Genomic DNA, 27,394 nt, shown 5'->3' on the forward strand with positions numbered 1-27,394 from the left:
ATGTTCTCAAAGGGGAGTGAAGGACTCTAGAGATGGTCACTCAGAAGATATATGCTCCTCAGAGGACCCTGCCACACCTGTCCTTCCCTCCCCTTCACCTAGGGCACAAAAGGTGTTAGGTGAGCAGCAGAAAGGTCTTGGAGGGTGTGGGCAGAGCAAATGCAGGAAAAGAATCTGAGTGATTTGGGCCCAGGGTCAGACCCAGATCCTCACCCCCTTTATATCCTCATTCTCACGACCCTGTGGGACTGCAGCCCCCAGCCACAGGACCCATCTCCACTTCTGATGAATCACTGGACCTTTTTGCTCAGCCCACCCAGGGCAGCTCTGTTTCTCAGAAGATCTAATGCCCCCCAGACACTTAAGGACAGGCTTGTGTCCCAGGGCACTAGGAATGGAGAAAGACTTCAGGGGAACCATGGGACTCCAAGGAATCTAAGGATTTGCCCTCACCCCCGACCAGGTCAGGTCTGCAGAGGAGCCTGACCAGGCGGTGGTACAGTGGATAGAGTTCCAGACTGGGACGCAAAGGACCCAGGTTCGAATCCCTGAGGTCTCCGGCTTGAGCGCAGACTCACCGGCTTGAGCCCAAGGTTGCTGGCTTGAGTGTGGGATCATAGACATCACCCAAAGGTCGCTGGCTTGAGCCCAAAGGTTGCTGGCTGGAGCAAGGGGTCACTTGCTCTGCTGTAGACCCCCGGTCAAGGCACATATGAGAAATCAATCAATGAACAACTAAGGAGCCGCAACGAAGAATTGATGCTTCTCATGTCTCTCCCTTCCTGTCTGTCCCTATCTGTCCCTCTCTCTGACTCTATCTCTGTCTCTGTCAAAAAAAAAGTCTGCAGAGGGATAAGAGAGGCAGGTGACATGTGGAGTGGTCACGGGAGAAGGAGGTCTTGGGGCCCAGGCTTGGAGGATAGCCAGGCTCAAGTGGGGGAAAGCAAACCCCACTCTTCACACCCCATCCTGAATCACCAGGAGGTACTGATGAACAGCATCTGTCCCCCACAGAGTCAGTCCCTCAGAGGGAAAAGTGAGGGAATCTGTGGGGAGGTGGTGAGTGTTTCCATGGGGGACAGAGGCTGAGTCATGTGGGGTTCAGGCACCTGTGGAGACACTGACATGGACACATCTTCCCCTGTGTGGCCTCAATGTCCCCAAGTGTAAAAAGAGAGAATCGTGGCCCAGAGCTCAGATTTCCTTTCAGTTCTGGCTCTGAGCTCCTGGAAGAGGGAGCCCACAGAGAAACCCCCAGGTGTGATGTTATGGGGCCTATACTTGTATAGCAGTGCTGGTGACACTGTGCCAGGAGGGACAGACAGGACAGAAGTCCAGGGCATCCAGGTCCTGACCCTCAGCTCAGACTCAGCTCAGAGGAGAGAGGGGACAGGACTCAGACCTGAGTCAGCTCCCGGCTCTGCTGCTCCTGCTGTGGGGCCAGGCTGTCCCTTCTCTCCTCTGAGTGTCGGGTTCTTGTCGGTCCATCCCTGGTTCCATCCTTCTCACAGGCTGCTGTGAGGTCAGGTGATATAAGGGTCCTCACAGTGCTCAGGAGGACAGGCCCCAGCCCAACTAAAACTTCCTAGAGGTGTTTCGGGACCCTGTAGATTGAATATGAATCTTGGTGAGATACAGAGTTTACCCTATGCCCTGCCCCTCCATTTTTCATGCAATGCTGGGGTGCGGTAATAAAAAAGGACCCTCAGCTCCAGATGGGACATGGACAGGCCCCTGCAGATGAGGAGCCAGAGCACAAAGCTGGTGTCCATCTGGGGGGGCAGCATGAGGACAGCACAGGGATCCCACAGTCCCAGGTTCCAGGCCCAGCCCTGCCCCGTCCAGGTTGGGTGACCTGGGGCAGGTGGTGAACCTCTCTGAGCTCAGTGCAATGGGGGCGGGGGGACCAGCTATCCCAATGCCTGACTGTGGGGAGGCGGAGAGGAGTTGGATGACAGCCCCTAGCATGTGCCTCACACACAGTAGGTGCTCATTAAATGGCATCATTGGCTCATTCATGTCACTTGTGCCAAGGTCTCAAATGGTACCAGATCGTCCTGATTGGGGGCTCAGTGCTCTTCATCCTGCTGCTCTCCCTCCTCTTCTTTCTCCTCCTTCGACACCAGCATCAGAGCAAAGTCAGGACATCGGGTGAGTAGGGAACGGGGTGACCTGGGCCCGAAAAGACAGGACTGAGAGCACCAGGCCCAGAAAAACCAAAAAGATAGAAAATTCTGGAGAAATAGAAAAATATTTCTTCAGGATTTCATCAGAACATCTAGAAAGAAAACCCTCCATGTCAGCACAGATGTACAGTAATCTTTCATTGTTTTCAAACGCATGAAATACTAAAACATACGCATAAGGGTGTGTTAAGGTTTCCTTCTTTCTTGTGGAATCATATGGGGAGGGAGGCCCTACCCTCCCAGAGTTGAGACTGTCTCTCTTGACCAGCTCAGAGAAAAGCTGCTGTCCTACCTCCTACAGGGGCCACAGACACAGAGCCCAAAGACAGTGGGTGGCAGATCAGGTTATTTTTGTCCTCAAGACCCTCAGACTCCCACCTGTGGCCCCACTCTGTCCCTAACACTCCTGTCTCCTCCCTCAGCTCCAGCCCAGCTAAGGACACCCAGGAATATCTTTCCTGTGAAAGAAAGAGAGGGCTACCATGGGGGAGGGGTGGTCACAGGGGTTTCGTAAAACAAGAGAAGAAAGGTAGGCTAGGAAGGTGTGGAGGTCAGGGGTGAAAAGGACAGAAGTTACCACTACGTGACCTAGCCCCTGAGATCTTGGGGACTCTGTCAGGAAATGTACCCTCATTCTGTCCCAGCAGATGTTGCCATGAAGGACCCACAGCCTGAGGAGGGCGTGGAGCTGGACCCTTGGGTGAGAACCTTGTTCCTGTCCAGGCCACCAAGGACCTTCCTGTTGTCCATGTTAATCCAACAGATACTTCCCTGTCTACACATTCACAGGAGCGTTCAACACTGACCTCTCCTTCTGGGTACCCAGGTTGTCCTGCTGTGACTCACTCCTCCTGGCTTCTTGTGACATCATAGCCCCTCCTATGCTGTCCCTTTTTCTTGTTTCTGGTCCTCTGTCTGACCTTGTTTGGCTCCAGGTCTCAGGAAGATGCATGAATAAGTGAATCACCCACAGGTCCCCAGGGTCCCCTTCATTCATTCACCAGCAGATGTGAGGGGAGCTCACTGTTTACTGGCTCCATTTAGGGGCCACAGTGCAGCCCTAAGCAACACGGTCTCTACACTCTTCCAGCTCACCTGTGGGAGAGGGAGACAATATGCAAACAAGCAGTGTCCTAGAGAGCAAAGTGCTGTAAAGGAAAATAAAGCAAGAGCAGGGGATAGAATGCGTAGGCATAGAGGGGGCAGAAAAAACAGCAGGTAGAAGGGTCCTGAAGTAGAAACTGCTTCTTCAGCAAGATGGGCCCCGTAGTTAGAGTCAAATGAGCAAGAGACAGTGTGTCCGGATAAGAGTCAGAACTGGCCTGACAAGGCAGTAGTGCAGTGGATAGAGCATCAGACTGGGACACGAAGGACTCAGGTTTGAAGCCCCAAGGTTGCTGGCTTGAGCAAGGGGTCACTTGCTCTGCTGTAGCCTCCTGGTCAAGGCACATATGAGAAAGCAATCAATGTACAACTAAGGAGCTGCAATGAAGAATTGATGTTTCTCATCTCTCTCCCTTTTGTCTGTCTGTCCCTATCTGTCCCTCTCTCTCTGACTCTCTCTCTCTGTCTCTGTCAAAATAAATAAGTAATAAATAAGAGTCAGAACTGTAGAAGCATCCAGATGCCCCAAGGTTTAGGAAATCCCTACAGGTTTCATCAGGAGAGTGACCTAATCTGACTTAAATTGTAACATCATCACTCTGACATGTGGATAACTGACTGAGTGATTTCAACAGGGGAATCAGGGGACTTTGTCTCTGTCTCACTTTCTGTCTACAGCAAGACAGGAATTATGAAAACACCCAGGATGTGACCTATGCCCAGCTGAACCACTTGGCCCTCAGATGGGAGACAACTGCACCCCCTTCTTCCACATCAGAGGAGCCCCCAGATGGGCACAGCATGTACGCTTCTCTGGCCATCCACTAGTCCAGGAAGGACCTCACACTCTATGAGAGTGCTTGCAGGGAGCTGAGAAGGCATGGAGCTTCCCCATGGACACTCAACTAGTAACCCCAGCTGGTTAATACACCTGATGTGGATCCCTAGCAACTCCTGGGACCCCCTATAAGTCACCTGATTCTGCAAGTAAAACCAATATTTTCCCCTACATTTTGGAAACAAATCAATAGACTTCTCAATAATCAAAGTGTGAATTTAAAACCAAAACAAAAATGAGAGAATGTTTTAAATGAATGATAACATAAACATTACCCATTAAACCTATGGAATGGGGAAGATGATAATAAATGAATACATTAGAAAACAAAAAGGGGACCCTGGCTGGTTGGCTCAGTGGCAGAGCATCAACCAGCATGTGGAAGTCCTAAGTTCAATTCCCAGTCAGAGCACACAGGAGAAGTGACCGTCTGCTTCTCCTTCCCTTCTCTCTCTCTCTCTCTCTCTCTCTCTCTCTCTCTCTCTCCCCCTCTCTCTCTTTCTTCCTGTTCCTCAGCCATGGCTTGGTTGATTTGAGTACGTTGGCCCTGAGCACTGAGGATGGCTCATTGGAGCTTCCACCTCAAGTGTGAAATATATTTCGGTTGTGAGCATGGCCCCAAATGGGCAGAGCGCCGGCCCCAGGTGGGGGTAGCCAGTTGGGTCCTGGTCGGGGTGCATGTGGGAGTCAGTCTCCCCTCCTCTCACTTAAATTAAAAAGAAAAAGAAGAAGGTTTAGAAACAACCCAAGTGTCCTTCAACAAGTGACAGGATAAAGATGTAGTATATATATTATATTATATTATATTATATTATATTATATTATATTATATTATATTATATTATATATAAATGGAATATTACTCAGCTATAAAAAAGATTAAATACTGTCATTTGAAACAACACAATAACTTAAGTAAGTCAAGCAGAGAAGGACAGGAGCCATATTATTTCACTCATATGTGGGTAAAATCTGAAACTCTGAACTATCATATATATATCAAATATATTGAGTCTGTAACTAAAATTTTTCCCACAGGCCTAGGCTGGTGATTCTGTAGATAAAGCATCAGCCCACATCCAGGGTTTGAACCCTGGTCAGGGCACACAAGAGAAGTGACCATCTGCTTCTCTTCCTCTTCCCCTCCCACAGCATGGCTCACTCGAGGGAGTTGGCCTCGGGCACTGAGGATGGCTTCATGGCCTCTGCCTCAGGCATTAAATAATGGCTCCAGTTGCAATGAACCAATGCCCCAGATGGGCAGAGCATCTCCCCCTGGTGAGCTTGCCAAGTGAATCCCAGTTGGGGTGCATGCAGGAGTCTGTCTCTCTGCCTCCCCTCCTCTCACTAAAATAAAATAAAACAAGATAAATAAAATAAAATAAAAAGAGGGTCAAAAAATAATTCTTGGAAACATTACACACACACTTACAGATTCTAGCACAATAGACATGGAACAAATACAAAAGCACGCATCACCTCTGTCAAGACAGAATCACAGGTCTTACAGTTTATTATTGTTTTTATTTATAAAATTATATTTAATGGGGTGAAATTGATCAAAACGAGTACATAGGTTTCAGGTAAACATTTTTTATAGCATTTGAACTGTTGATTGTGTTATGTGTTCATCACCCAAAGTTAAATCATTTTCTGTCACAGTATATTTATCCCTCTTTACTCCCCTCCCTCCCAAGTCTCTTCCCCTACCCCCTACCCCTGATCACCACTTCACTTTTATCTATGACCTTGAGTCTCAGTTTTATATCCCACCTATGTGTGAAATCATATACGTAGATCCTACACTTCAAATGGGTAACAGAACATTATGAAGTTTGTACACCTGAAATACATAAAATATTGTATGTCAAATATACTTTCACAAAAGATAAATAAATTTTAACAAAACTTTAACATTTTATGCCAATATATCAGAAAATATAGACAAAATGGACAAAAATCTTCATAAATACATTGGACCAAAATGATGGTTGTAAAATAAATAGAAACTCTGAAATGTCATATATATCATATTAAATGTAGTGAATATGGGATTTAAAAATAACAAACTCGAAGATAAAACAATGAAAATTATTCCATCTGAACAACAGGGAGTAAATAAACCAGGGGACAAAATGAACAGAGCCTCAAAAACCTGTGGTACTATAACAAAGCTCTACCATTCATGTGATCAGAGTCCTAGAAGCAGAGATGAGACTGATAAACTACTGTGGAAATAATGACTAAATCGCTGAAACTTGGCAATAGTCATGAGGCTACATATTCATGAACTCAATAAATCCCAAATAGGATAACCTAAAAACAATCTACAATAAGACACATCATAACCCACCTACTAAAACAAAAGACAAAGAAGTTCCATGAATGCATGAGACAGAAATACCTCATTACCTACAGAGAGAAACTCACTCAAATGACAATGGGCTTTGCATCAGAAACTATGAAGACATGAGAGAAGTAGCACACTTTTTCTCAATTACTTTAAAAAAAAAAACAAAAAAAAACCAGAAACCTGTCAATCCAGACTTCTGTAACTGGTGAAATTATCCTTTGGAATGAAGGGAAAATAAAGCATCCTCAGGTGAAAGAATAATAAAAGGATTTATCAGAAGTAGACCTCTCATAAATGAAAGGCCACAAGAAGTTCTTGCCCCAGAGAGAAAATGGTAAAGGGGAATCTTGGAGCATCAAGAAGGAAGAGAGAAGGGGAGAGAAAAAATGTGAACACTAGCAGAGGACAGAAAGTCACAAACTGCCCAGTTATCCTTCCTCCATGAGCACTCGCTTTACATTGTGTTCAAATTTGGGGGCAACAAAAACAAGCATACATGCTTTATCATCCAGTGATGTTTGTGAATATGCTGTTAACCTACTAACATCTCAAGATGTTAGTTTTACTTTAATTCCCAGATCTCACGCAGGAAGAAGAGGTGTTTGAATTTTATAAAGAACTGTGGGACCCTTGGAGCAATCAACACAGCTCAGAAGAGCCATGAGGACAAACCAGAACTTAAATATAACTAAATATGGCTTTTTTTTTTTTAAAGATAAGCTGAACCACAAAGCGATTTGATCAACTTCCTAAGCATAGTCACACACTTTTAAACAAAGGAGGCTAAGTCTGTTACTCAACAGCGTCAGTTTCATAAAGCCTGACATGGTAAACCACAAACGGTACTGCACAGTGGACATGCAGAGGTTAATGCCACCCTCACAGGTTTAGAGGAGGCAGTGGTGGGCCCATGGTGTCCTTGTCTAATACCCAGCCTGGTCCTTGAAGACACTGGGTGGACGTGGGTGGTAGAAGGTGCAGAGGATGCCACCAAATGCTCCCTCCTGCCACAGGGCTGAAAGGGATCTGTGTATTTACTAAGAGTGAATGCCAGGCCTTTGGTCATATCTAGGCAGCTATGGATGTGGTGATTAAGAGCAGTTCTTCACCTGGGTACACGTTGGCAGGTTGCCCAGGACAAATTCACTCCCTCCTTCGCAGCATAGCCCAAAGGGATCTCAGCATCTTGACGCTGGGCAGAACCTCTATTTGTCACACTATGGATGATATCTTGATGTTGGACCTGATGAGTGAAGGGTGGAGAGTGCTCTGGTTGCTGTGGCAGGTGGTGGGAAGAAAACAGGAATTGAAAATTGGGGGGGCCACAGCAGTGATGTTACAGAGGTCCTGCTGTCTGTGCCGTGTCAGGACACACCCTGGAGAGTAAAGCCATTTTTCTCTCAGTGTTTTTCTCTTTTTTATTACTATTGAATAGATACATGATGAACATAATGTATGAACATGGATTTTAATTGATAACTGAATTCCTTGGGCTTGTGAAAACATGACTTTCAACAAACTTATACAACAGTGTCTGTTGCATCAATAATTATTCTTCACTGATTTCATTCTCCTGTTACTGGAAATTCATTAACATAAAACGCCTCATAGATCCCTGAATCAGTGTTTATTTTTAAAATCAGGATTTCCTTCAAAATGGGCTCTTGTCCAGTGCTGTAGAGGGAATCACAGTGTGAGAGGAGGAGCTCTGCTCAGGGGAGGGACCTGAGGAGATAGAAATGATTCAGGATTAGAAGGAGGGCAACCCAGGAAAAGATGGTGCTGATTACATAAACAGGAAGTCAGTGAAAGAAAGTTTTGGGGAAAGAAAATCCACAGTCCCAAGGGGCTGTGCTTTCTTCTGAGAAATCTGGTCACTCTTCTCACCCGCTCCCCACAGCTCCCTCTGCCCTGGGGTCTCCTCCCGTGACGGCCCCACGGGCTCCTCCAGGCACCAAGAAGAGAGTGGAGCAGTCTCCATTTCCTCACTTGACTCTTCACAACGGATCCTCAACTCCACACTATTACACCCCATGATCCCTCCTTAACAATGTCCTGAATCCATCACCAGATCCAGATGTCTTGGCTGTATCATCCCATCAGCCTCCTTCCGGGTCCTCCAACCCAGGCCCCACTCCCTCCTCCCGTTCTCTCCTCTCTCCGCCCTCTGAAGACCCTTCCTATAGCCAATCAGGTCTGAGCCTGCCCGCTCCACCCCCTCCACCACTTTCCATCCGCAAACACGATCCAGGTTGCACCATCTCATCTTTAAGAGGCTGTGGATGATCAGGACTGAGCTAAACTCACAGCTCCAGTACACAAAACTCGCCCTCCACAACCAGATCCTTCACCGTCAGCTTCACTCCCCTCCACCCCAAACCACACACAGAAACTGAGATATTTAAAAATTCTGTACCCTCCTCAGCTGCTCCCTCAGCCACTGATCCTAGCCACCTGCTTTCCAACCTGCTGAACGAATAAACATCCTGTCTTTCCCGACCAGGCGTTGGTGCAGTGGATAGAGCATCACCCTAGGATGCTGAGGACCCAGGTTCAAAACCTCAAGGTCACCAGCTTGAGCCTGGGCTCACCAACATGAGTACAGGGTTTGTGGCTTGAGCATGGGATCATAAATATGACCCGGGGGTCACTGTTTTGAGCAAGGACTCGCTGGCTTGGCTGAAGTCCCCAGCCAAACACACATGAGAAAGCAGTCAATGAACAAGGTCCACGACTATGAGCTGATGCTTCTCATCTCTCTCCCTTTCTGCCTGTCTGTTCCTGTCTCTCTCTCTCTCTCTCTTTCTCTGTCTCTCTCTCTCTCTCTCTCTACCTGTCCTGGTAAATAAAAGAATTCCTCTCAATTCTGACTGTAAATATAGTTTGAGTTAGAAGTTTATGTAAGAATTGTACAAGAAAACTGCCCTGGCCAGATAGTTCAGTTGGTTAAATTATCATCCCAAAGCACAGATGTTGCCAGTTTGATCCCTGGTCAGGGCACATACAGGAACAGATGTTCCTGTTTTTCTCTTGTTCTCTCCCTGTTATTGAATCTCATTGTCTTATTTTAATTTTTCTCCCACCATGTAACCTCACAAGACAGTAATGCACTGTCTGCATCTAAATATCTGTATGTCTGTCTTCATCCATTTGAGCCCACGCGTCCAGGGACAGACGCCGTCAGCCTCAGCAGTGACTCTCAGAGTCCAGCACCAACTGGATGAGATCACTGCTCAGTAAATATTGCCCGATCGCCGGGCCCATGAGAGAAGGAGGAAAATTGCATGTCCAGAGTCTCAGGAAAGGGAAGTACTTACACAATATCACAGAGGTTCTAGAAAAGGCAGTCAGAATTGGGACAGGCAGTGAAAGGTTCCTCTCCTGCCCTGAGTCCTCTACCCTCGTGTCCTGGGACAGGTGTCACCCTCTGGAGGTGGGTTTGGCACAGGGTGGATGCAGAGCACGTGGGGTCTGGTGAGACTCAGATCAATCTGAAAGGTCCCAGGGCTTGCTGTCCGCTATGGCCCATCCTTCAGAAAGGGGCTACTTCCCTTCCTGTGGGGCCACTGAGGAGGAACCCTTGACAGGCCACATGGAGCCTGGTCCCTGTCACACGGCATTCGTCAACTGTCTTGCCAAACCCTGTGGATTTTATACGTTGTCTGCTCACTGGTGACCATGGGAGGACGCAGTGTGACCCTAACCCACACTGTTCCTCTCTGCCTCGGTGAGCTCTGGGGAACGTAGAGGGATGGGGTCCCCTTCTACCCTGGGTTCTGGTTTCTAAGGACACCAAGACTTGGGAGGCTCAATGTGGCAGGACTTCTGGAGGAAGAAGATGTGCTCAGCTCCAGACCTGACCCCAGTGCTCAGAGCCCAGCCAGGCCTGTAGCTTCTGTGTGTGTGAGGGGGACAGTGCTCACAAGGACTCTCTTCCAGGACTGTGTTGGTGCCTGTGGAGCCAGATGCAGGCAGGTGGGTCCTCCCCTAGACCTCCTGCTGCAGCACAGTGACCCCCTAGGCAGCTGGGGGAGCGGAGAGTCTGTAATAATAGTAACCAATCTGGGAGGGGCCTGGAGCGACATCTGGGAAACAGATAGGATGAAAGGCTCCCCTGACATTTCAGGTCTGATTCTCTTCCAGGGCTCCTCCACAAACCCTCCATCTGGGCTGACCCAGGCCCCATGGTCACCATGGGGAGCCCTGTGACCATCTGGTGTCAGGGGTCTCTACAGGCTAATGCCTACAGTCTGTATAGAGAGAACACCACTCACCCCTGGGAGAACAGTGTCCCACCGAACCCCAGCATCAAGACCACCTTTCTCATTGAATCCACGGACTCACAGCATGCAGGGCTGTACCAGTGTGCATATTCCACCACTGGGAGCATATTGTCAGAGCGGAGTGACCCCCTATTCCTGGTGGTGACAGGTAAGGGAGAAAACCAGGTCCCCTTCCCACTGTGGGCTCCTCCTCAGGGGTAGAGGGAGTGGAAGGTGGTCTCAGGGGGACCTCAACCCTCACCGTCCACACCTCGGCATGTGGGTGACTGTCCCCTTTAACACAGATCCCCTTCTCCCTCAGGAGTGGGTGCTGCACCATCGTTCTCAGCTCAGCCAAGCCCTGTGGTGGCCTCAGGAGAGAACGTGTCCCTCTCGTGTAGGTCACAGATCATAACGGGCACTTTCCATCTGCTGAAGGAGAGAGGAGCTGACCCTCCCCAACACGTGGAGTCCAGACTCCATGCTGGGAGGTGGCAGGCCGTCTTCCCTGTGGGCCCCGTGAGCACCTACCATGCGGGGACCTACAGATGCTACGTTTCTCCCAGCTCCTACCCCCATGTGTGGTCACAGCCCAGTGACCCTCTGCACATCCAGGTCACAGGTGAGAGGACTGGCCCCTGTGCAACCCTATCTGTTTCCTGGGTCCAAAGTGACTGATGTAAGCTGGGTGCCCTGGGGTCTTGGAGGTCACTGTTAATGGCCTCACAGACAGAACCACAGGTGGCAGGATGGTATGAGAGGACCGTGTGAGGACGCTGACTACAGCCCAGTGAGCATCACTGGATGTGTCCCCCTCAGAACCACTGTCCCCTCCCCCCAGGTGTGCACAGCAAGCCCTCCCTCTCGGCCCAGCCATGCTCCCTGGTGCGGCTTGAAGACAGCCTGATGCTCAAGTGCCACTCAGAGTCTGACTTTGATAGATTTGCTCTGACCAAGGACGAGGGGCTCACACCTCCCCAGCATCTGGATGGGCAACACAGCCCCATCTTCCCCCTGGGCCACGTGAACCAGGCTCACGGGGGCCAGTACAGGTGCTACAGTGGACATAGCTTCTTCTACACATGGTCGGCTCTCAGTGACCCCCTGGACATCCTTATCACAGGTGAGGGGACCTGCCCTGCCCCGTGTCCTGTTGTCAGCTCAGGGCTCTGTGCCCAGGGTCACCCTGGTGGTGATGGGGCCCAGGAGAGGGTCCTGGAGCAGAGGCTGAGATGGGGCAGTGGTCTAGGGGGAGGGAGTGAGAATGGGGAAATGATGGGCATGAAAATAAAGGAGACCCACCCAGAGGGGCTGAGAGGAGCTGACAGGCAGTCACAGAGAGAGTCCCTGGGGAAGGATGAGGTCCCTCAGCTCAGGGTCAAGGGCATGTGGGGAGGGGTGACTACACATCACAACCTTCTCTCCCCGAGGAATGTACATAAAACCCTCCCTCTCCGCCCAGCCGGGACCCTCAGTGCCCTGGGGAGGGAACGTGACCCTGCAGTGTCACTCTGAGGTCTGGTTTGACACCTTCCACCTGCACAGGGAGGGGTCACGAGATCCTCCCCAGCACCTTCATCTGCAAGACACGTCTGCACCCTCTCAGGCCACCTTCACCATCAGTGCTGTGACCTCAGGTCACAAAGGTGTTATGGCTCACACAGCACCTCCCCCTACCTGCTGTCACTTCCCAGTGACCCCCTGGAGCTGGTGATCTCAGGTGAGAATCTGGAAACTTCACCCTCCCCTGTCCCCACGATTAGTTCAGGACCCTGTCCGCAGGGGCTCTTTGGGCTGGAATGGAGTGAGGGGGTCACAGAAGGAGGGTCAGCAGGGAGGACCCTCACTGCCCAGAGGAATGTAAATTCCAGAGCTCCCCCCTTCCTGCCTCATTGTCACCTCATCCCTGAGATGCAGACATGTTCCCGTGGGGCTGGGGGAGGCTGAGGAGAACCAGGCTGACCAAAGGAGAACAGGCCTGAGACGCCCATCCTGACCTCTCCAGTCTCCTGTCCTCTTGGCTTCACCCAGAGACCAAGACATGAGTGGGGACAAGCAGAGGCCATGTTTTCAGAGAGAACAGTGTCACCTGCTCTGACACAGCTTGTCTCCCAGGGAGCCTGGGGACATGCTGGGGGGGCATGGGACCCTGGGACTCTAAGGACAGCAGGTGACAGATCTGGTGGTCGTGGCAGAGGGAGATGGTGTAGCCCAGCCTGGGGGAGGAGCTGCACAGTAGAAATGAAGAAAGAATACAGCCCCCACTTCTTGCCTCCCACCTGACACCCAGAACATTCTGAGGATTGGTCCCACCAAGCAGTCAGACCCTTGAGTGTCTGCGAAGAGGTGGTGCTTGGGGGACGAGTCAGTTCGGGTCTTGGCTCAGCCAATTCCCAGAGAATGGCCTGAGAAAGTTCCTGCTTCTCAGTGGGACCAGTTCTCCTATTGCAAATGGCGAGAAGTCTGCTTGGACACTGTGTGCATGCGTTTGTGTGTGTCTATGTGCACGTGTGTGAGTGTGAATGTGTATGTTGGGGACACAGGCAGTAGTGTCTGAGCTCTCTCCTCTGTAAGCCTTCTGAGGGGCAGCCATGGAGTTAGTGAAAGAGGCCACACCCCTGGTTCAAACCCCAGTTCAGTTGGTATTCAGAAATTTTGAATAAATTTTGTAATGAGAATAGATCAATCATTTATTTTATTTATTTTATATTTTTCTGAAGTGAGAAGCAAGGAGGCGGAGAGACTCCCGCATGTGCCCCACTAGGATTCACCCAGTATGCCCATTAGGGGACAATGCTCTGCCCATCTGGGGCGTTGCTCTATTGCAACTGGAGCCATTCTAGCACCTGAGGTGGAGGCCGTGGAGCCATCCTCAGCACCTGGGCCAACTTTGCTCCTTTGGAGCCTTGGGTGCAGGAGGGGAAGGGAGAGACAGAAAGAAAGGAGAGGGGGAAGGGTGAAGAAGCAGATGGGTACTTCTCTTGTGTGCCCTGGCAGAGAATCGAACCCAGGACTTCCGTATGCCAGGCCGACGCTCTACCACAAAGCCAACTGGCCAGCACTAAATCATTTTTTTACATCTTTGTTTTTCTAACAAAATGGGGTAACAGATTGACATAATTTTCTACTTGTGTTCACTAAATATTATCATTTGGGGAATTCCTTCTGATCCTTAAGGCTTGAAAACCATACTGTGGACTTCCTTGATTATGACCTTTGATGAAGCATGTGTAGAGGTCGTTTGGGATAAATATCACATGATTATTCATCGATCCATGAAATTATACCTGACCTTCTAGAATTTGTCCAAACAGAGCGTGATGATGATGATGCCTCCCCCTGCTGGGCTCCCGACCTGACCTGACTCCACTAACCCAAGTCCCGAGTCTCAACCTCCCTTTTCCCCTGCCCCCTCCCTACATCCCACAGACAAGACTTGACTGCTAACTGAAGATCTGACTTCAGCTTTCTGGGACGTGCCTCCCTATTAAATGTTTAGTTAAAGTCTCTCTGTCTCTCTCCCACTTATCTCTCTCTCTCTTTTATTCTCATTCTCTCTTCTTCTACACATATACACACACACATACACTCACACATACAATATATATTGGTATACCATGAGTATATGTACATATACATGATGATGTGTAATTTTAATATTTATCTAAGAGATGTATGTGTAACTATATATACAGATTTATTTTATATGTTATATACACATATTCTATATCCATATATGTAGTCACACACATACAGGGTTTGGCAAAAGTAGGTTTACAAGGGTTTGTATAGAAAATAAAACAATAATTAATAATGAATAATACCAGATAAACGTTATCTTTTGTGTATTCATAACTATAAACCTGTTTTTGCCAATCTAGGTATTTATTCCCCTATTAATACTAAATTTATGTACCTACAAGTATATCTACAAATATTCATACATATACCTATATTTTTCATCTGGTACATATATCTACCACTGTAGATATTTCCTATATATAAAAGTGAATTAATTAAAGAATAAATACATGAAAAATTCCAGGTGATGATTAAAATGAGGATCCCAGAAAGGTAGCATTTGGGTGAGTGCAGTGAATGTGACCCAGTCCCAGACTGTCCCCCAAGTGCTCCTGACATTCTGAAGCCCTGACACTTAATTTCCTCAATGGGCCCTGGGTCTTCAGCTGTTGTAAAGTAGGACCTCTCAGCTGTTAGAACATAGTTTACGGAGTCTGCGTCTCAGACAGAACACAGAACTCACAGCTCTTAATAACTTCTGAATTGAGATCATTTTTTCACTAGTACTAAGCTCCTGGTCACTGCTAACTCTTGTCAAGATTACTCAGAGCAGGTTCTGAATTCAGACATCACAGGAACACTGAGGTCAAGCAGAAGTGGGAGCCCATATAGATAACCAGACCCTGGAAATTTGGGTATGCCCCTACCACGGTGACCTCTGTATTCACATTTTCTAGCCTCCCACCCCCAAGACTATACTGCGGGGAACCTCATCCAGATGGTCGTGGCTGCATTGATCCTGGTGGCCCTTGGAGTGCTGCTGTTTCAGGCTCGACACAGCCTAGGAATGACCCCCAATGCAGCCAGGATGTGACCACAGAGGGAACAATGCAGTGTTCAGAGAGGTGGAGCCTTGCAGAACATCTGATGGCCCAGGAGGTGGTGAGAGAAAGTTGGGGCCACAGCTGGGAACACTGTCTGCTGAGAATGTCCAGGGGAGAGACTGTGATTGGGGTGCAGGGAACGTGTGCCGTGTTCCTGTGGAGGACGCCTCCTCCACCCACTGGGGGCCTCCCTCCCTGTCACCACTGACTCTCCCTGACTGTCCTTCCATTCTCACCCCTGTGACATGAGGGTGTGCCCACATGGCTGGTTTGGATTCACATCTATACACCCCTTCACGCCCGAGCACATTCACATCAACAGAATGTGGTGTCTTCAGAGCACTGGGGTTTTTATAACCATAAATAACAAAGCACTGCCACTTCTTAGATTGTGGGTGAATGTCAAAATTACACAGCTGTGTGACAGAAGTCAGAACCAAAAGATCACATTTTGTGAGATTCTATGTACATGAAATGTCCAGGAGAAGGAAACTCATAGAAACAGAAATCAGATTTCTTTGTCAGGAGTCAAGTTGGAGGAGAATATGGAGACTGACAGCTTCATAGTTGTTGGATTTTTGTTTTTGAAGGGGAGGGAGGAGAGTGTTATAAAAATGTCTTGAAACTAGAAAACAGTTGTGGTTGATATATATTGTATTTACTACATTCTATTGAATGACATACTTTAAAATGGTTAAATTTATGTTATGTGAATTTTATGTCATTAAAAAATGCAAGTAAAAAAGATATGGTTCGCCTGACCTCGCAGTTGCTCAGTAGATAAAGCATTGGCCAGGGATGCTGAAGACCCAGGTTTGAAACCCCAAGGTCGCCAGATTAAGCGTGGGTTCATCTGGCTTGTGTGCAGGCTCACCATCTTGAGCACAGGGTTGCTGGCTTCAGCATGGAATCATAGACGTGACCACATGGTCACTGGCTTGAGCCCAAACATCACTGAATTGAGTCCAAGGTCGCTGGCTTGACCAAGGGGTCACTGGCTCAGCTGCACATATGAGAAAGCAATCCATGACAAAATAAGGAGCCACAATGAAGAATTGATGCATCACATTTCTCTCCCTTCCTGTCTTTCTGTCTCCTTCTCTCTCTCACACACACACACATACACACACACACACACATACACACACACACACTCAAACAGACATGGTTTCCTATAAAGCCCTTTACTTTAGAAGTTGCATGACATCCCCATGAAGTTTGTGGGAGGCAGGTCTCACAACAGGTCAAAGATACCCTAGGGTTCTTAGTGCTTCAAGATCAACCCAGTGATGACATTTTCACCTTCACTCTTGAGTATTACTGAGATACTCTTGAGTATCCAGGCTGAGAACCATCAACCCTGCACCCTCTAACTCTGTGCTCAACTTCCATTCAACTAAGGATGTCCAATAGGCTCAGATTTACTTTCCCAGCTTGGGGGCCAAATTTGGGGCTTCCAGGAAACCCTTCCTACCATAAGACCCATATGCCCATGTCTTAATCAAGTCATATAAGTGACATAGATAGAGACTCTTCTTGTCTCAGGCACTGCTGATACTCTTAATGTCCCTGAAAAGTGAGGTTTCACAATTTTCCACAATAAGTAAAAAGGGAGAGGAGAAGGTACTGTTTCAAAATAGATGGTCAATAAATGTTTCCCTGTGTCTTAAATTAAAACCGGTGAATTGTCTTCAACTAGTTCTTTTGCCCAAAGCATGGAGATAGAATTCATAGTATCAGGTAAGAGTTGTTGCCTTGGCCTGACCTGTGGTGGTGCAGTGGATAAAAACGTCGACCTGGAAATGCTGAGGTCGCCGGTTCGAAACCCTGGGCTTGCCTGGTCAAAGCACATGTGGGAGTTGATGCTTCCAGCTCCTCCCCCTTCTCTCTATCTGTCTGTCTGTCTGTCTCTCTCTCTCTCTCTCTCTCTCCCTCTCTGTCTCTCTCTCCCCCTTTCTCTCTCCTCTCTAAAATGAATAAATAAATTAAAAAAAGAGTAATCTATTTAAAAAAAAGAGTTGTTGCCTCACAGAGAAGGGCAGAAGGGAGGCAGAAATGACTCAGAAGAGCCTGAGCAGGTGGTTGTACAGTAGATAGTGTCGGATTGGGACACAGGTTCAAAACCCCAAGGTCGCCGGTTTGAGCATGGGCTCATCTGGTTTGAGCAAAGCTCACCAGCTTGAGCTCAAGGTCTCTGGCTTGAGCAAGGGGTCACTTGGTCTACTGTAGTCCCCAGTCAAGGCACATATGAGAAAGAAATCAGTAAACAACTAAGGTGCCACAATGAAGAATTGATGCTTCTCAACTCTCTCCCTTCCAGTCTGTCTGTCCCTATCTATCATTCTCTCTCTGTCTCTGTCACAAAAAGAAATGACTCAGGATTTCATAGAAAACAATGAAGAGAAGGGGTCCCTCCTTACAGAAACAAGGAAGTCAGAGAGAGGAAGTCTTAGGCAGAAACAAAAGCATACGCCTAGGCCCAGCAGTGAGGTGGGGGGAGCACTGGTGCTCTCAATGAGTTGTCAATGTTATGAACATCTCCCCAAGACTCCTCCTCTTGGGATCATTCATCCTGTGATGGAGAAGTCAGTGGACAAGCCCTACTGGCTTCTCCTATCAACCAAGTCTTGGAGAAGAAGAGCCCTCAATTCTACACACTCTCCCTCACAAACAGTGAACGAATCCCACAATTACGACACTGAGCTCTTCTTTCTTTGACCAAGTTCACCTCCACAGTCAAGCTAAGTTGAAGACTCAAGACATCTTGTTGGTGCAACCCCAATAACATTCTTCTTGGCCTCCTCCCAACCCTCATGTCCAGCTGAGGTGTTTTATTCTAATGACCAAACTTACCTGTCACCTACCATCACTCCACAAAGCCTTTCCGCAGGTCTCCACCTCATTCCAGCGACATCCAAGAATCTCCACCTGACGTCTATGTTGTTGAAGGTCAGGCAGTGATGAAATTTTTAGTCTAAGCAGAGCCAGCTCTTCCCTGCAAACCAGACTCATCTGAGAGAACCTCCTCCTTCCCCAGACACCTTCGGCCTGAGTTATGAGTGCCTTCTCATGAGCACTCCCTGAGCCAATCCGAACAGAGAAAACTCCTTAGAAAACCTCGTAGACCATGATAATTGCAAAGACAACTTCTTGATGCTTCTCACTCAACTGTACATGTAGATTTGTTATAGAGATTGTGTAATATTTTATAAGAAATTATCACAAATCACTTACAATACTGATCAGCTCATCACCCAGTGGCCTGTGATGTTGGAGTTTTATCACTGTTTATTTTTTTTATCACTGTTTATTTCCTCCTATGATCTATTCCCTCCAGAGCTGTATTTTCTCAAACCTACAGTCTGTTCACATGTTGTTTTACTGAAAAGTTTTTTTTTTATTTTTAATTTATTGTGTTGACGTGTTTTCAAGTGTCCCACTCAGTATAACACACTCTGCCCCACATGCTCCATGCAAAGTCTCTTTACTGAAAATTTTTTCATGATATTAAAGATAAAACCTAAGAGTACCAGCAGGGCACAAAGACCCTGACTGACCAAGACCCAGCACCCCCTGATGACTCGGGTTTGCAGAGTAACCCCCTCCTCCTGGTCAGGAGTGCCATCCTCTCCCCACCTTGTACTGACCCCTGTCCTGTCCTGGTCCCTCCTTCACCAACAGGTCCACACTCTATGACTAAGGCTCCAGGGTGTCCACCAGTTATTGATTCTTTCAGTCCTCTGTTTTTCTCCTTTGCTACAACTTATCAAAACTATAACCAGCCTGATCTGTGGTGGCGCAGTGGATAAAACATTGACCTGGAAATGCTGAGTTTGCCGGTTCAAAACCCTGGATTTGCCTGGTCAAGCCACATATGGGAGTTGATGCTTCCAGCTCCTCCACCCTTCTCTCTCTCCCTCTCTCTCTCCTCTCTAAAAATGAATAAATAAAATTAAAAAATAAAAATAAAAACTATAACCACATTATCCGTTGTCTAAATATCTGTATTGTCTGATGGCACTAATCAAAGATGATTGTGTCCAGGAAATAAACTGATCACATTTCCTTTTAAAACTCATACCTGGACAAGGTAATGGTCCAGTAAGCACCATTTAGCTGCCAGGATGATGGAGAAAAGAAGAAAATTTTAACTTAAAGACTCTCAGGAAAAAGAAGTGAATTGCCTAAGGTCACACAGCTTCTATAAGAGGCAGAAGAAGAATAGAAGCTAAATGGTATTTTCTCCTCTCATGCCCTGTGTCTTCTACCCTCATGTGCTGAGACAAGTGTCATCTTCTGAATTTGAGTTTTGAATGAGATGGGTGTAGAATGTGTGGGTTCTGCTGAGACTCAGATCTGGTCTGAAGAATCCCAGAACATGATGTCTTATTTCAGGGAGCATAGAATGAGGCTTTAGAGGAAAATGTTATGTGTCACATGGAGCCTAGGAACTGTGAATTTATACATCATCTGCATCACTTGGGACCATGGGAGGCAGCACCACAACCACAACACTCATAGCTCTTTTCAGCCTATGAGAGTTTGGGGTAAAAAAGAAAGGATGGGGACACCTCCTCTCCCAGTCCTGGTCCTGACAGACCGCAGGACTTAGGCGGCTTAGTGAGGAAAGAACTTTAGTGGAAAGAGATATGCTCAACCTCAGGTCTCATCTCAGAACCCAAGGGCCTGGAGCTTCTACATGTAATGGGGGTGGTTCTTGCAGGGAGTCTCTTCCAGGGCAGTGTTGAGATACATGGGACCAGATACAGGTGGTGAGTTCTCCCCCAGGACTCCTGTTTGAACACAGTGATCCCCCAAGGCAACTACACAGGTTTGTAATAGTGGTGACCAATCTGAGAGGAACCTTGGAATGACATCTGGGGAAACACAGTGGGTAAAGGACTACTAGGACAATTAATGTCTAATATCTTTCCAGGTATTCTCCATAAACCCTCCATCTGGGCTGAACCAGGCAACATGGCCACTACAGAACTCCAGCAACAAGAGCGGTTTTCTCATTAAACCTATGAGCTCACACCATACAGGGCTGTACCAGTGTGCATATTACACCACTGGGAACATACTTTCAGAGGAGAATGACCCCTGATCCATGTGGTGACAAGTGTGGGAGATATCTGGTCCCCAACCAACTGGGAGCTCCTTCTAAAAGGCAGAAAGAAGGGAATGGAGAGAAAAAGATGGCAGCGGAGTAGGCAGATGCACAGACGCCTAACTCTCACCACCAAACTGGAATACAAATCAATTTAGGAAAAATCAGCATGAAAAACCAACTCTGAACTGCAAGAACAGCTCTCAAAAACCAAGGAGCAAAGAAAAAGCCACAACAAACCTGGTAGGGAGCACCTGAATCTCCTCTGCTTACAGGAATGGAGCGGAGGGTGAGGCTGAGAGCCCAGAGGGGATCTCACACAGGGAAAAGAGCAGAAAGTACTGCTCACAGCACTTTCCTGGCGACCAGGGAGCGAGGTGTGTTGAAAAGATAAGCTTATCTCCCAAGTGGAAAGGACATGGAGAGGGACAGACTGTGAGGGGCTAAGGAATGCAGGAAACAAACTAAAAAAGCTGACTTATCCGTGCTGGAGGTGGCCATAGCTGGGGGAGGGACAGAACCTTTCACAAAACGAGCTGAATTGCTTCTGGATCAGAGATTTCCAGACATCTATCCAGCTCCAATCAGCACAACAAGACACAGCTGAAAACAAGAAGTGGGGAAGAGGGACAGTAACTCAGGTCTCCATGGAGATCTGAGATACACCTCCCCCTACTGAAGCTGAGAAAACACCCTGCCCCCAGTGAGATTAGCTGACTAAAGAGCCCTTCAGAGTCTCAGGTTACACCCATTGCATTCCTGGATACAGTTTCAAGGAAGCCCCCTGCTGAGATCAGTTAACAAGACTATCACCTGTTAAGAAAACAAACAAATCAAGACTTCAAAGCTGCCCAAATCCAAAAGTGTATTACAGATAACAGCTGATACCAACCCTAGAAGACCTAGAAATAACACAACTGAAAACTGGAGGCAGACAACACCAAGCCTAGACTCATACAACTCTACAAATAAAACACCCAAAAACAGATAATGAGAAGACAAAGAAGTGCAATCCAAATGAAACCACAAGAGATACCTTCAGGAGATGAACTGAGTGACATGGAAATAATCAACTCTCCCAGATGCAGAGTTCAAAATAATGATTGTAAGGATGCTTAGGGATCTTAGAACAACAATGGATGGTCATTATGAACACCTAAATAAAGAAATAGTAAGTATAAAAAAGAATCAGTCTGAAATGACAAATACAATATCAGAAATAAAGACCACAATGGAAGGAATTAAAAACAGGATAGACAGAGCTAAGGATCGAATCAGTGAGTTAGAGGACAACTGAAATGAAGGCATGAAAGCAGAGAAGAAAAGAAAAAAAGAGACTCAAAAAGTCAGAGGAAACTCTTAGAGAGCTCTGTGACAACATGAAGAGAAATAACATCCGCATCATAGGGGTTCCTGAAGAAGAAGAAAAAGAACAAGGGATAGAGACTTTGTTCAATTATATCATAGCTGAAAACTTCCCTAAATTAATGCAAGAGAAACTCTCACAAGTCCAAGAAGCACAGAGGACTCCATTAAAGAGAAACCCAAAGAAACCTACACCAAGATACATCATAATTAAAATACCAAAGCTAAGCGATAAAGAGAAAATATTAAAAGCTGCAAGAGAAAAAAAAGTTATCACCTACAAAGGAGGCCCCATAAGAATGACATGCGACTTCTCAACAGAAACACTTGAGGCCAGAAGGGAATGGCAAGAAATATTCAAAGTAATGCAGAACAAGAACCTACAACCAAGACTACTTTATCCAGCAAGGCTATTGTTTAAAATCGAAAGAGAAATAGAAAGCTTCCCAGACAAAAAACAACTCAAGGAATTCATTACAACCAAACCAATGCTGCAGGAAATGTTAAGGGGCCTGTTGTAAACAGATCAAAGTGGGAAAAGAATATAGCAAAAAACAAATACAGCCCTGGCCAGTTGGATCAGCGGTAGAGCATCGGCCTGGTGTGCAGGGGACCCGGGTTCGATTCCTGGCCAGGGCACATAGGAGAAGCGCCCATTTGCTTCTCTACCCCCCCCTTCCTCTCTGTCTCTCTCTTCCCCTCCCGCAGCCAAGGCTCCATTGGAGCAAAGATGGCCCAGGCACTGGGGATGGCTCCTTGGCCTCTGCCCCAGGCGCTAGAGTGGCTCTGGTCATGGCAGAGCGATGCCCCGGAGGGGCAGAGCATCGCCCCCTGGTGGACAGAGCGTCGCCCCTGGAGGGCGTGCTGGGTGGATCCCGGTCGGGCACATGCAGGAGTCTGTCTGACTGTCTCTCCCTGTTTCCAGCTTCAGAAAAATACAAAAAAAAAAAACAAACAAACACAAAATAAAACAAAAAAACGAATACATCTTTAAAGAAGAAAATGGCAATAAACAACTACATATCAATAATAACCTTAAATGTAAATGGAATAAATGATCAAATCAAAAGACATAGGGTAGCTGCATAAATAAGAAAACAGGACCCATACATATGCTGTCTACAAGAGACACACGTTAGAACAAAAGACACGCATAGATTGAGGTAAAAGGATGGAAAAAAACATTTCATGCAAACGGAAATGAAAAAAAGGCTGGGGTAGCAATACTTATATCAGACAAATTGGACTTTAAAACAAAGGATATAGTAAGAGATAAAGAAGGCCACCACATAATGATAAAGGGAGTAATCCAACAGGAAGATAGAACTATTATAAATATCTATGCACCTAATATAGGAGCATCCAAATATATAAAGCAGACTTTGATGGATTTAAAGGGCGAGATCAACAGCAATACTATAATAGTAGGGGATTTCAATACCCTACTAACATCACTAGATAGATCCTCAAGAAAGAAAATTAACAAAGAAACAGCAGACTTATTGGAAATACTAGATCAACTCGATTTAATAGATATCTTCAGAACCTTTCACCCTAAAGCAGCAGAATATACATTCTTTTCAAGTGCTCATGGTACATTCTCTAGGATAGACCACATGTTAGGGCACAAAAGTGCTCTCAACAAATTTAAGCAATTGAAATCATATCAAGCACTTTCTCCGATCACAACGGCGTGAAACATTTCTAGTTGAATCAAAACAGAAAAGCTCAAAAATTCTCAAACACATGGAAAATAAATAGCAGGTTGTTAAATAACGAATGGATTAAGAATGAGATCAAAGAAAAAATTTAAAAAATCCTAAAAACGAATGACAATGAGCATAAAACAACTCAAAATTTATGGGACACAGCGAAAGCAGTGCTGAGAGGAAAGTTCATAGCACTGCAGGCACACTTTCAGAAGCTAGAAAAAGCTCAAATGAACAATTTAACCCTGCATCTAAAAGAATTAGAAAAAGAACAGCAAATAAAGCCCAAATGTAGAAGAAGGAAGGAAATAATAAAGGTCAGAGCAGAAATAAACGACATAGAGGCTAAAGAAACAATACAGAGGATCAATGAAACTAGGAGCTGGTTCTTTGAAAAGGTAAACAAGATTGATGAACCTTTAACTAGACTCACCAAGAAAAAGAGAGAGAGGATTCAAATAAATAAAATTAGAAATGAGAGAGGAGAAATAACAACTGACACAACAGAAATACAAAATATTGTAAGAAAATACTATAAAGAACTGTGTGCCAAAAAACTAGACAACCTAGATGAAATGGACAAATTCCTTGAAACATACAATCTTCCAAAAATCAATCTGGAAGAATCAGAAAACCTAAACAGACCGATTACAACAAATGAGATCAAAACAGTTATAAAAAAACTCCCAACAAAGAAAAGTCCGGGGCCCGATGGCTTCACAATGGAATTCTACCAAATATTCAAAGAAGAACTAACTCCTATCCTTCTCAAACTATTTCAAAAAATTCAAGAGGAAGGAAGAATTCCAAACTCCTTTTATGAGGCGAGCATAATTCTGATTCCAAAACCAGGCAAAGACAACACAAAGAAAGAAAATTATAGGCCAATATCACCTGACCAGGCGGTGGCGCAGTGGATAGAACGTCGGACTGGGATGCAGAGGACCAAGGTTCGAGACCCCGAGGTCGCCAGCTTGAGCGCGGGCTCTTCTGGTTTGAGCAAAAAAGCCCACCATCTTGAACCCAAGGTCGCTGGGTCCAACAAGGGGTTACTCGGTCTGCTGAAGGCCCGCGGTCAAGGCACATATGAGAAAGCAATCAATGAACAACTAAGGTGTTGCAACGCGCAATGAAAAACTAATGATTGATGCATCTCATCTCTCTCCATTTCTGTCTGTCCCCGTCTATTCCTCTCTCTGACTCACTGTCTCTGTAAAAAAAAAGGAAAAAAAAAGAAAAAAAATTATAGGCCAATATCTCTGTTGAATATAGATGCTAAAATCCTCAACAAAGTATTAGCAAACCGGATCTAACAATATATGGAAAAAATCATACACCATAATCAAGTGGGATTTATTCTGGAGAGGCAAGGATGGTACAATATTCGTAAATCAATCAAAGTGATTCATCACAAACAAAAAGAAGGAGAAAAACCATATGATAATTTCAATGGATGCAGAAAAAGCATTTGATAAAATCCAGCACCCATTCATGATCAAAACTCTCAGCAAAGTGGGAATACAGGGAACATACCTCAACATGATAAAAGCCATCTATGACAAACCCACAACCAACATCATACTCAATGGGCAAAAATTAAAAGCAACCCCTTAAGATCAGGAACAAGGCAGGGGTTCCCCCTTTCACCACTCTTATTTAACATGGTCCTAGAAGTCCTAGCCACAGCTATCAGACAAGAAGAAGAAATAAAAGGCATTCAAGTTGGAAAAGAAGAAGTAAAACTATCATTATTTGCAGATGATATGATATTGTATATAGAAAACCCTAAAGTCTCAGTCAAAAAGCTACTGGACCTGATAAATGAACTCAGCCAAGTGGCAGGATATAAAATCAATACTCAGAAATCAGAGGCATTTTTATACACCAACAATGAACAGTCAGAAAGAGAAATTAAGGAAACAATCCCCTTCACAATTACAACCAAAAAAATAAAGTACCTAGGAGTAAACTTAACCAAGGAGACTAAAGACTTGTACTCGGAAAATTACAAAGCATTGATAAAAGAAATCAAGGAAGACACAAACAAGTGGAAGCATATACCGTGCTCATGGTTAGGAAGAATAAACATCATTAAAATGTCTATATTACCCAAAGCAATCTATAAATTCAATGCAATACCAATTAAAATACCAATGACATACTTCAAAGGTATAGAACACATATTCCAAAAATTTATATGGAACCAAAAGAGAACACAAATAGCCTCAGCAATCTTAAAAAAGAAGAAAGTGGGAGGTATCACACTTCCTGATATCAAGTTATACTACAAGGCCATTGTACACAAAACAGCCTGGTACTGGCATAAGAACAGGCACATAGATCAATGGAACAGAACAGAGAACCCAGAAATAAACCCACAGCTCTATGGACAACTGATATTTGATAAAGGAGGTAAAGAAATACAATGGAGTAAAGACAGCCTCTTTAACAAATGGTGTTGGGAAAATTGGACAGCTACCTGCAAAAAAATGAAACTAGATCACCAGCTTACACCACTCACAAAAATAAACTCAAAATGGATAAAAGACTTAAATGTAGGCCGTGAAACCATAAGCATCTTAGAGGAAAACATAGGCAGTAAGCTCTCAGACATCTCTCGGAGCAATATACTTGCTGATTTATCTCCACAGGGAAGTGAAATAAAAGACAAAATAAACAAATGGGACTATATCAAACTAAAAAGTTTTTGCACAGCTAAAGAAAACAAGAACAGAATAAAAAGGCAAACTACACAATGGGAGAACATATTTGACAATACGTCTGATAAGGGGTTAATAACCAAAATTTATACAGAACTTGTAAATCTCAACACCAGGAAGACAAACAATCCAATCAAAAAATGGGCAAAAGAGATGAATAGACACTTCTCCGAAGAGGACATACAGATGGCCAATAGGCATATGAAAAAATGCTCAACATCACTAATCATTAGAGAAATGCAAATTAAAACCACAATGAGATATCACCTCACACCAGCCAGAATGGCGCTCATCAACAAAACAACACAGAATAAGTGCTGGTGAGGATGTGGAGAAAAGGGAACCCTCCTGCACTGCTGGTGGGAATGCAGACTGGTGCAGCCACTGTGGAAAACAGTATGGAGATTCCTCAAAAATCTGAAAATCAAACTGCCTTTTGACCCAGCTATCCCACTTTTAGGAATATACCCCAAGGACACCATAGAACGGCTCGAAAAGGAGAAATGCACCCGCATGTTTGTGGCAGCATTGTTCACAATAGCGAAGATCTGGAAACAGCCCAAGTGTCCGTCAGAGGACGAGTGGATTAAAAAACTTTGGTACATATATACTATGGAATACTACTCAGCCATAAGAAATGATGACATCGGATCATTTACAATAACATGGATGGACCTTGATAACATTATACGGAGTGAAATAAGTAAATCAGAAAAAAACCTGAGATGAATCCATACATAGAAGGGACATAAAAATGAGACTCAGAGACATGAACAAGAATGTGATGGCAACAGGGGCGGGGGGTTGGGGGAGGGGGGATGGGGTGAAGAAGGAGAGAGGGGTTAGGGGAGGGAAGGGGCACAAAGAAAACCAGATAGAAGGTGACAGAAGACAATTTAACTTTGCGGGAGGGGTATATAGCACAATCAAATGTCAAAATAATCTAGAGATATTTTCTCTCAACATATGTACCCTGATTTATCAATGTCACTGCATTAAATTTAATAAAAAAAAAAGTACAAAAAAAAAACTGAAAATCGAAATGCCTTTTGACCCAGCTATCCCACTTTTAGGAATATACCCCAAGGACACCATAGAACAGCTCCAAAAGGAGATATGCAC

The 27,394-nt window shown here is 45.7% G+C and overlaps 1 pseudogene; it reads left to right on the top strand.

The window, feature by feature from the left end:
- Nucleotides 1–27,394, top strand: part of LOC136331957 (leukocyte immunoglobulin-like receptor subfamily A member 6) — a 47,821-nt pseudogene that overhangs the window by 2,386 nt on the left and 18,041 nt on the right.

Source organism: Saccopteryx bilineata, chromosome 3 (assembly GCF_036850765.1).
Source record: "Saccopteryx bilineata isolate mSacBil1 chromosome 3, mSacBil1_pri_phased_curated, whole genome shotgun sequence".
Lineage (NCBI taxonomy): Eukaryota > Metazoa > Chordata > Mammalia > Chiroptera > Emballonuridae > Saccopteryx > Saccopteryx bilineata.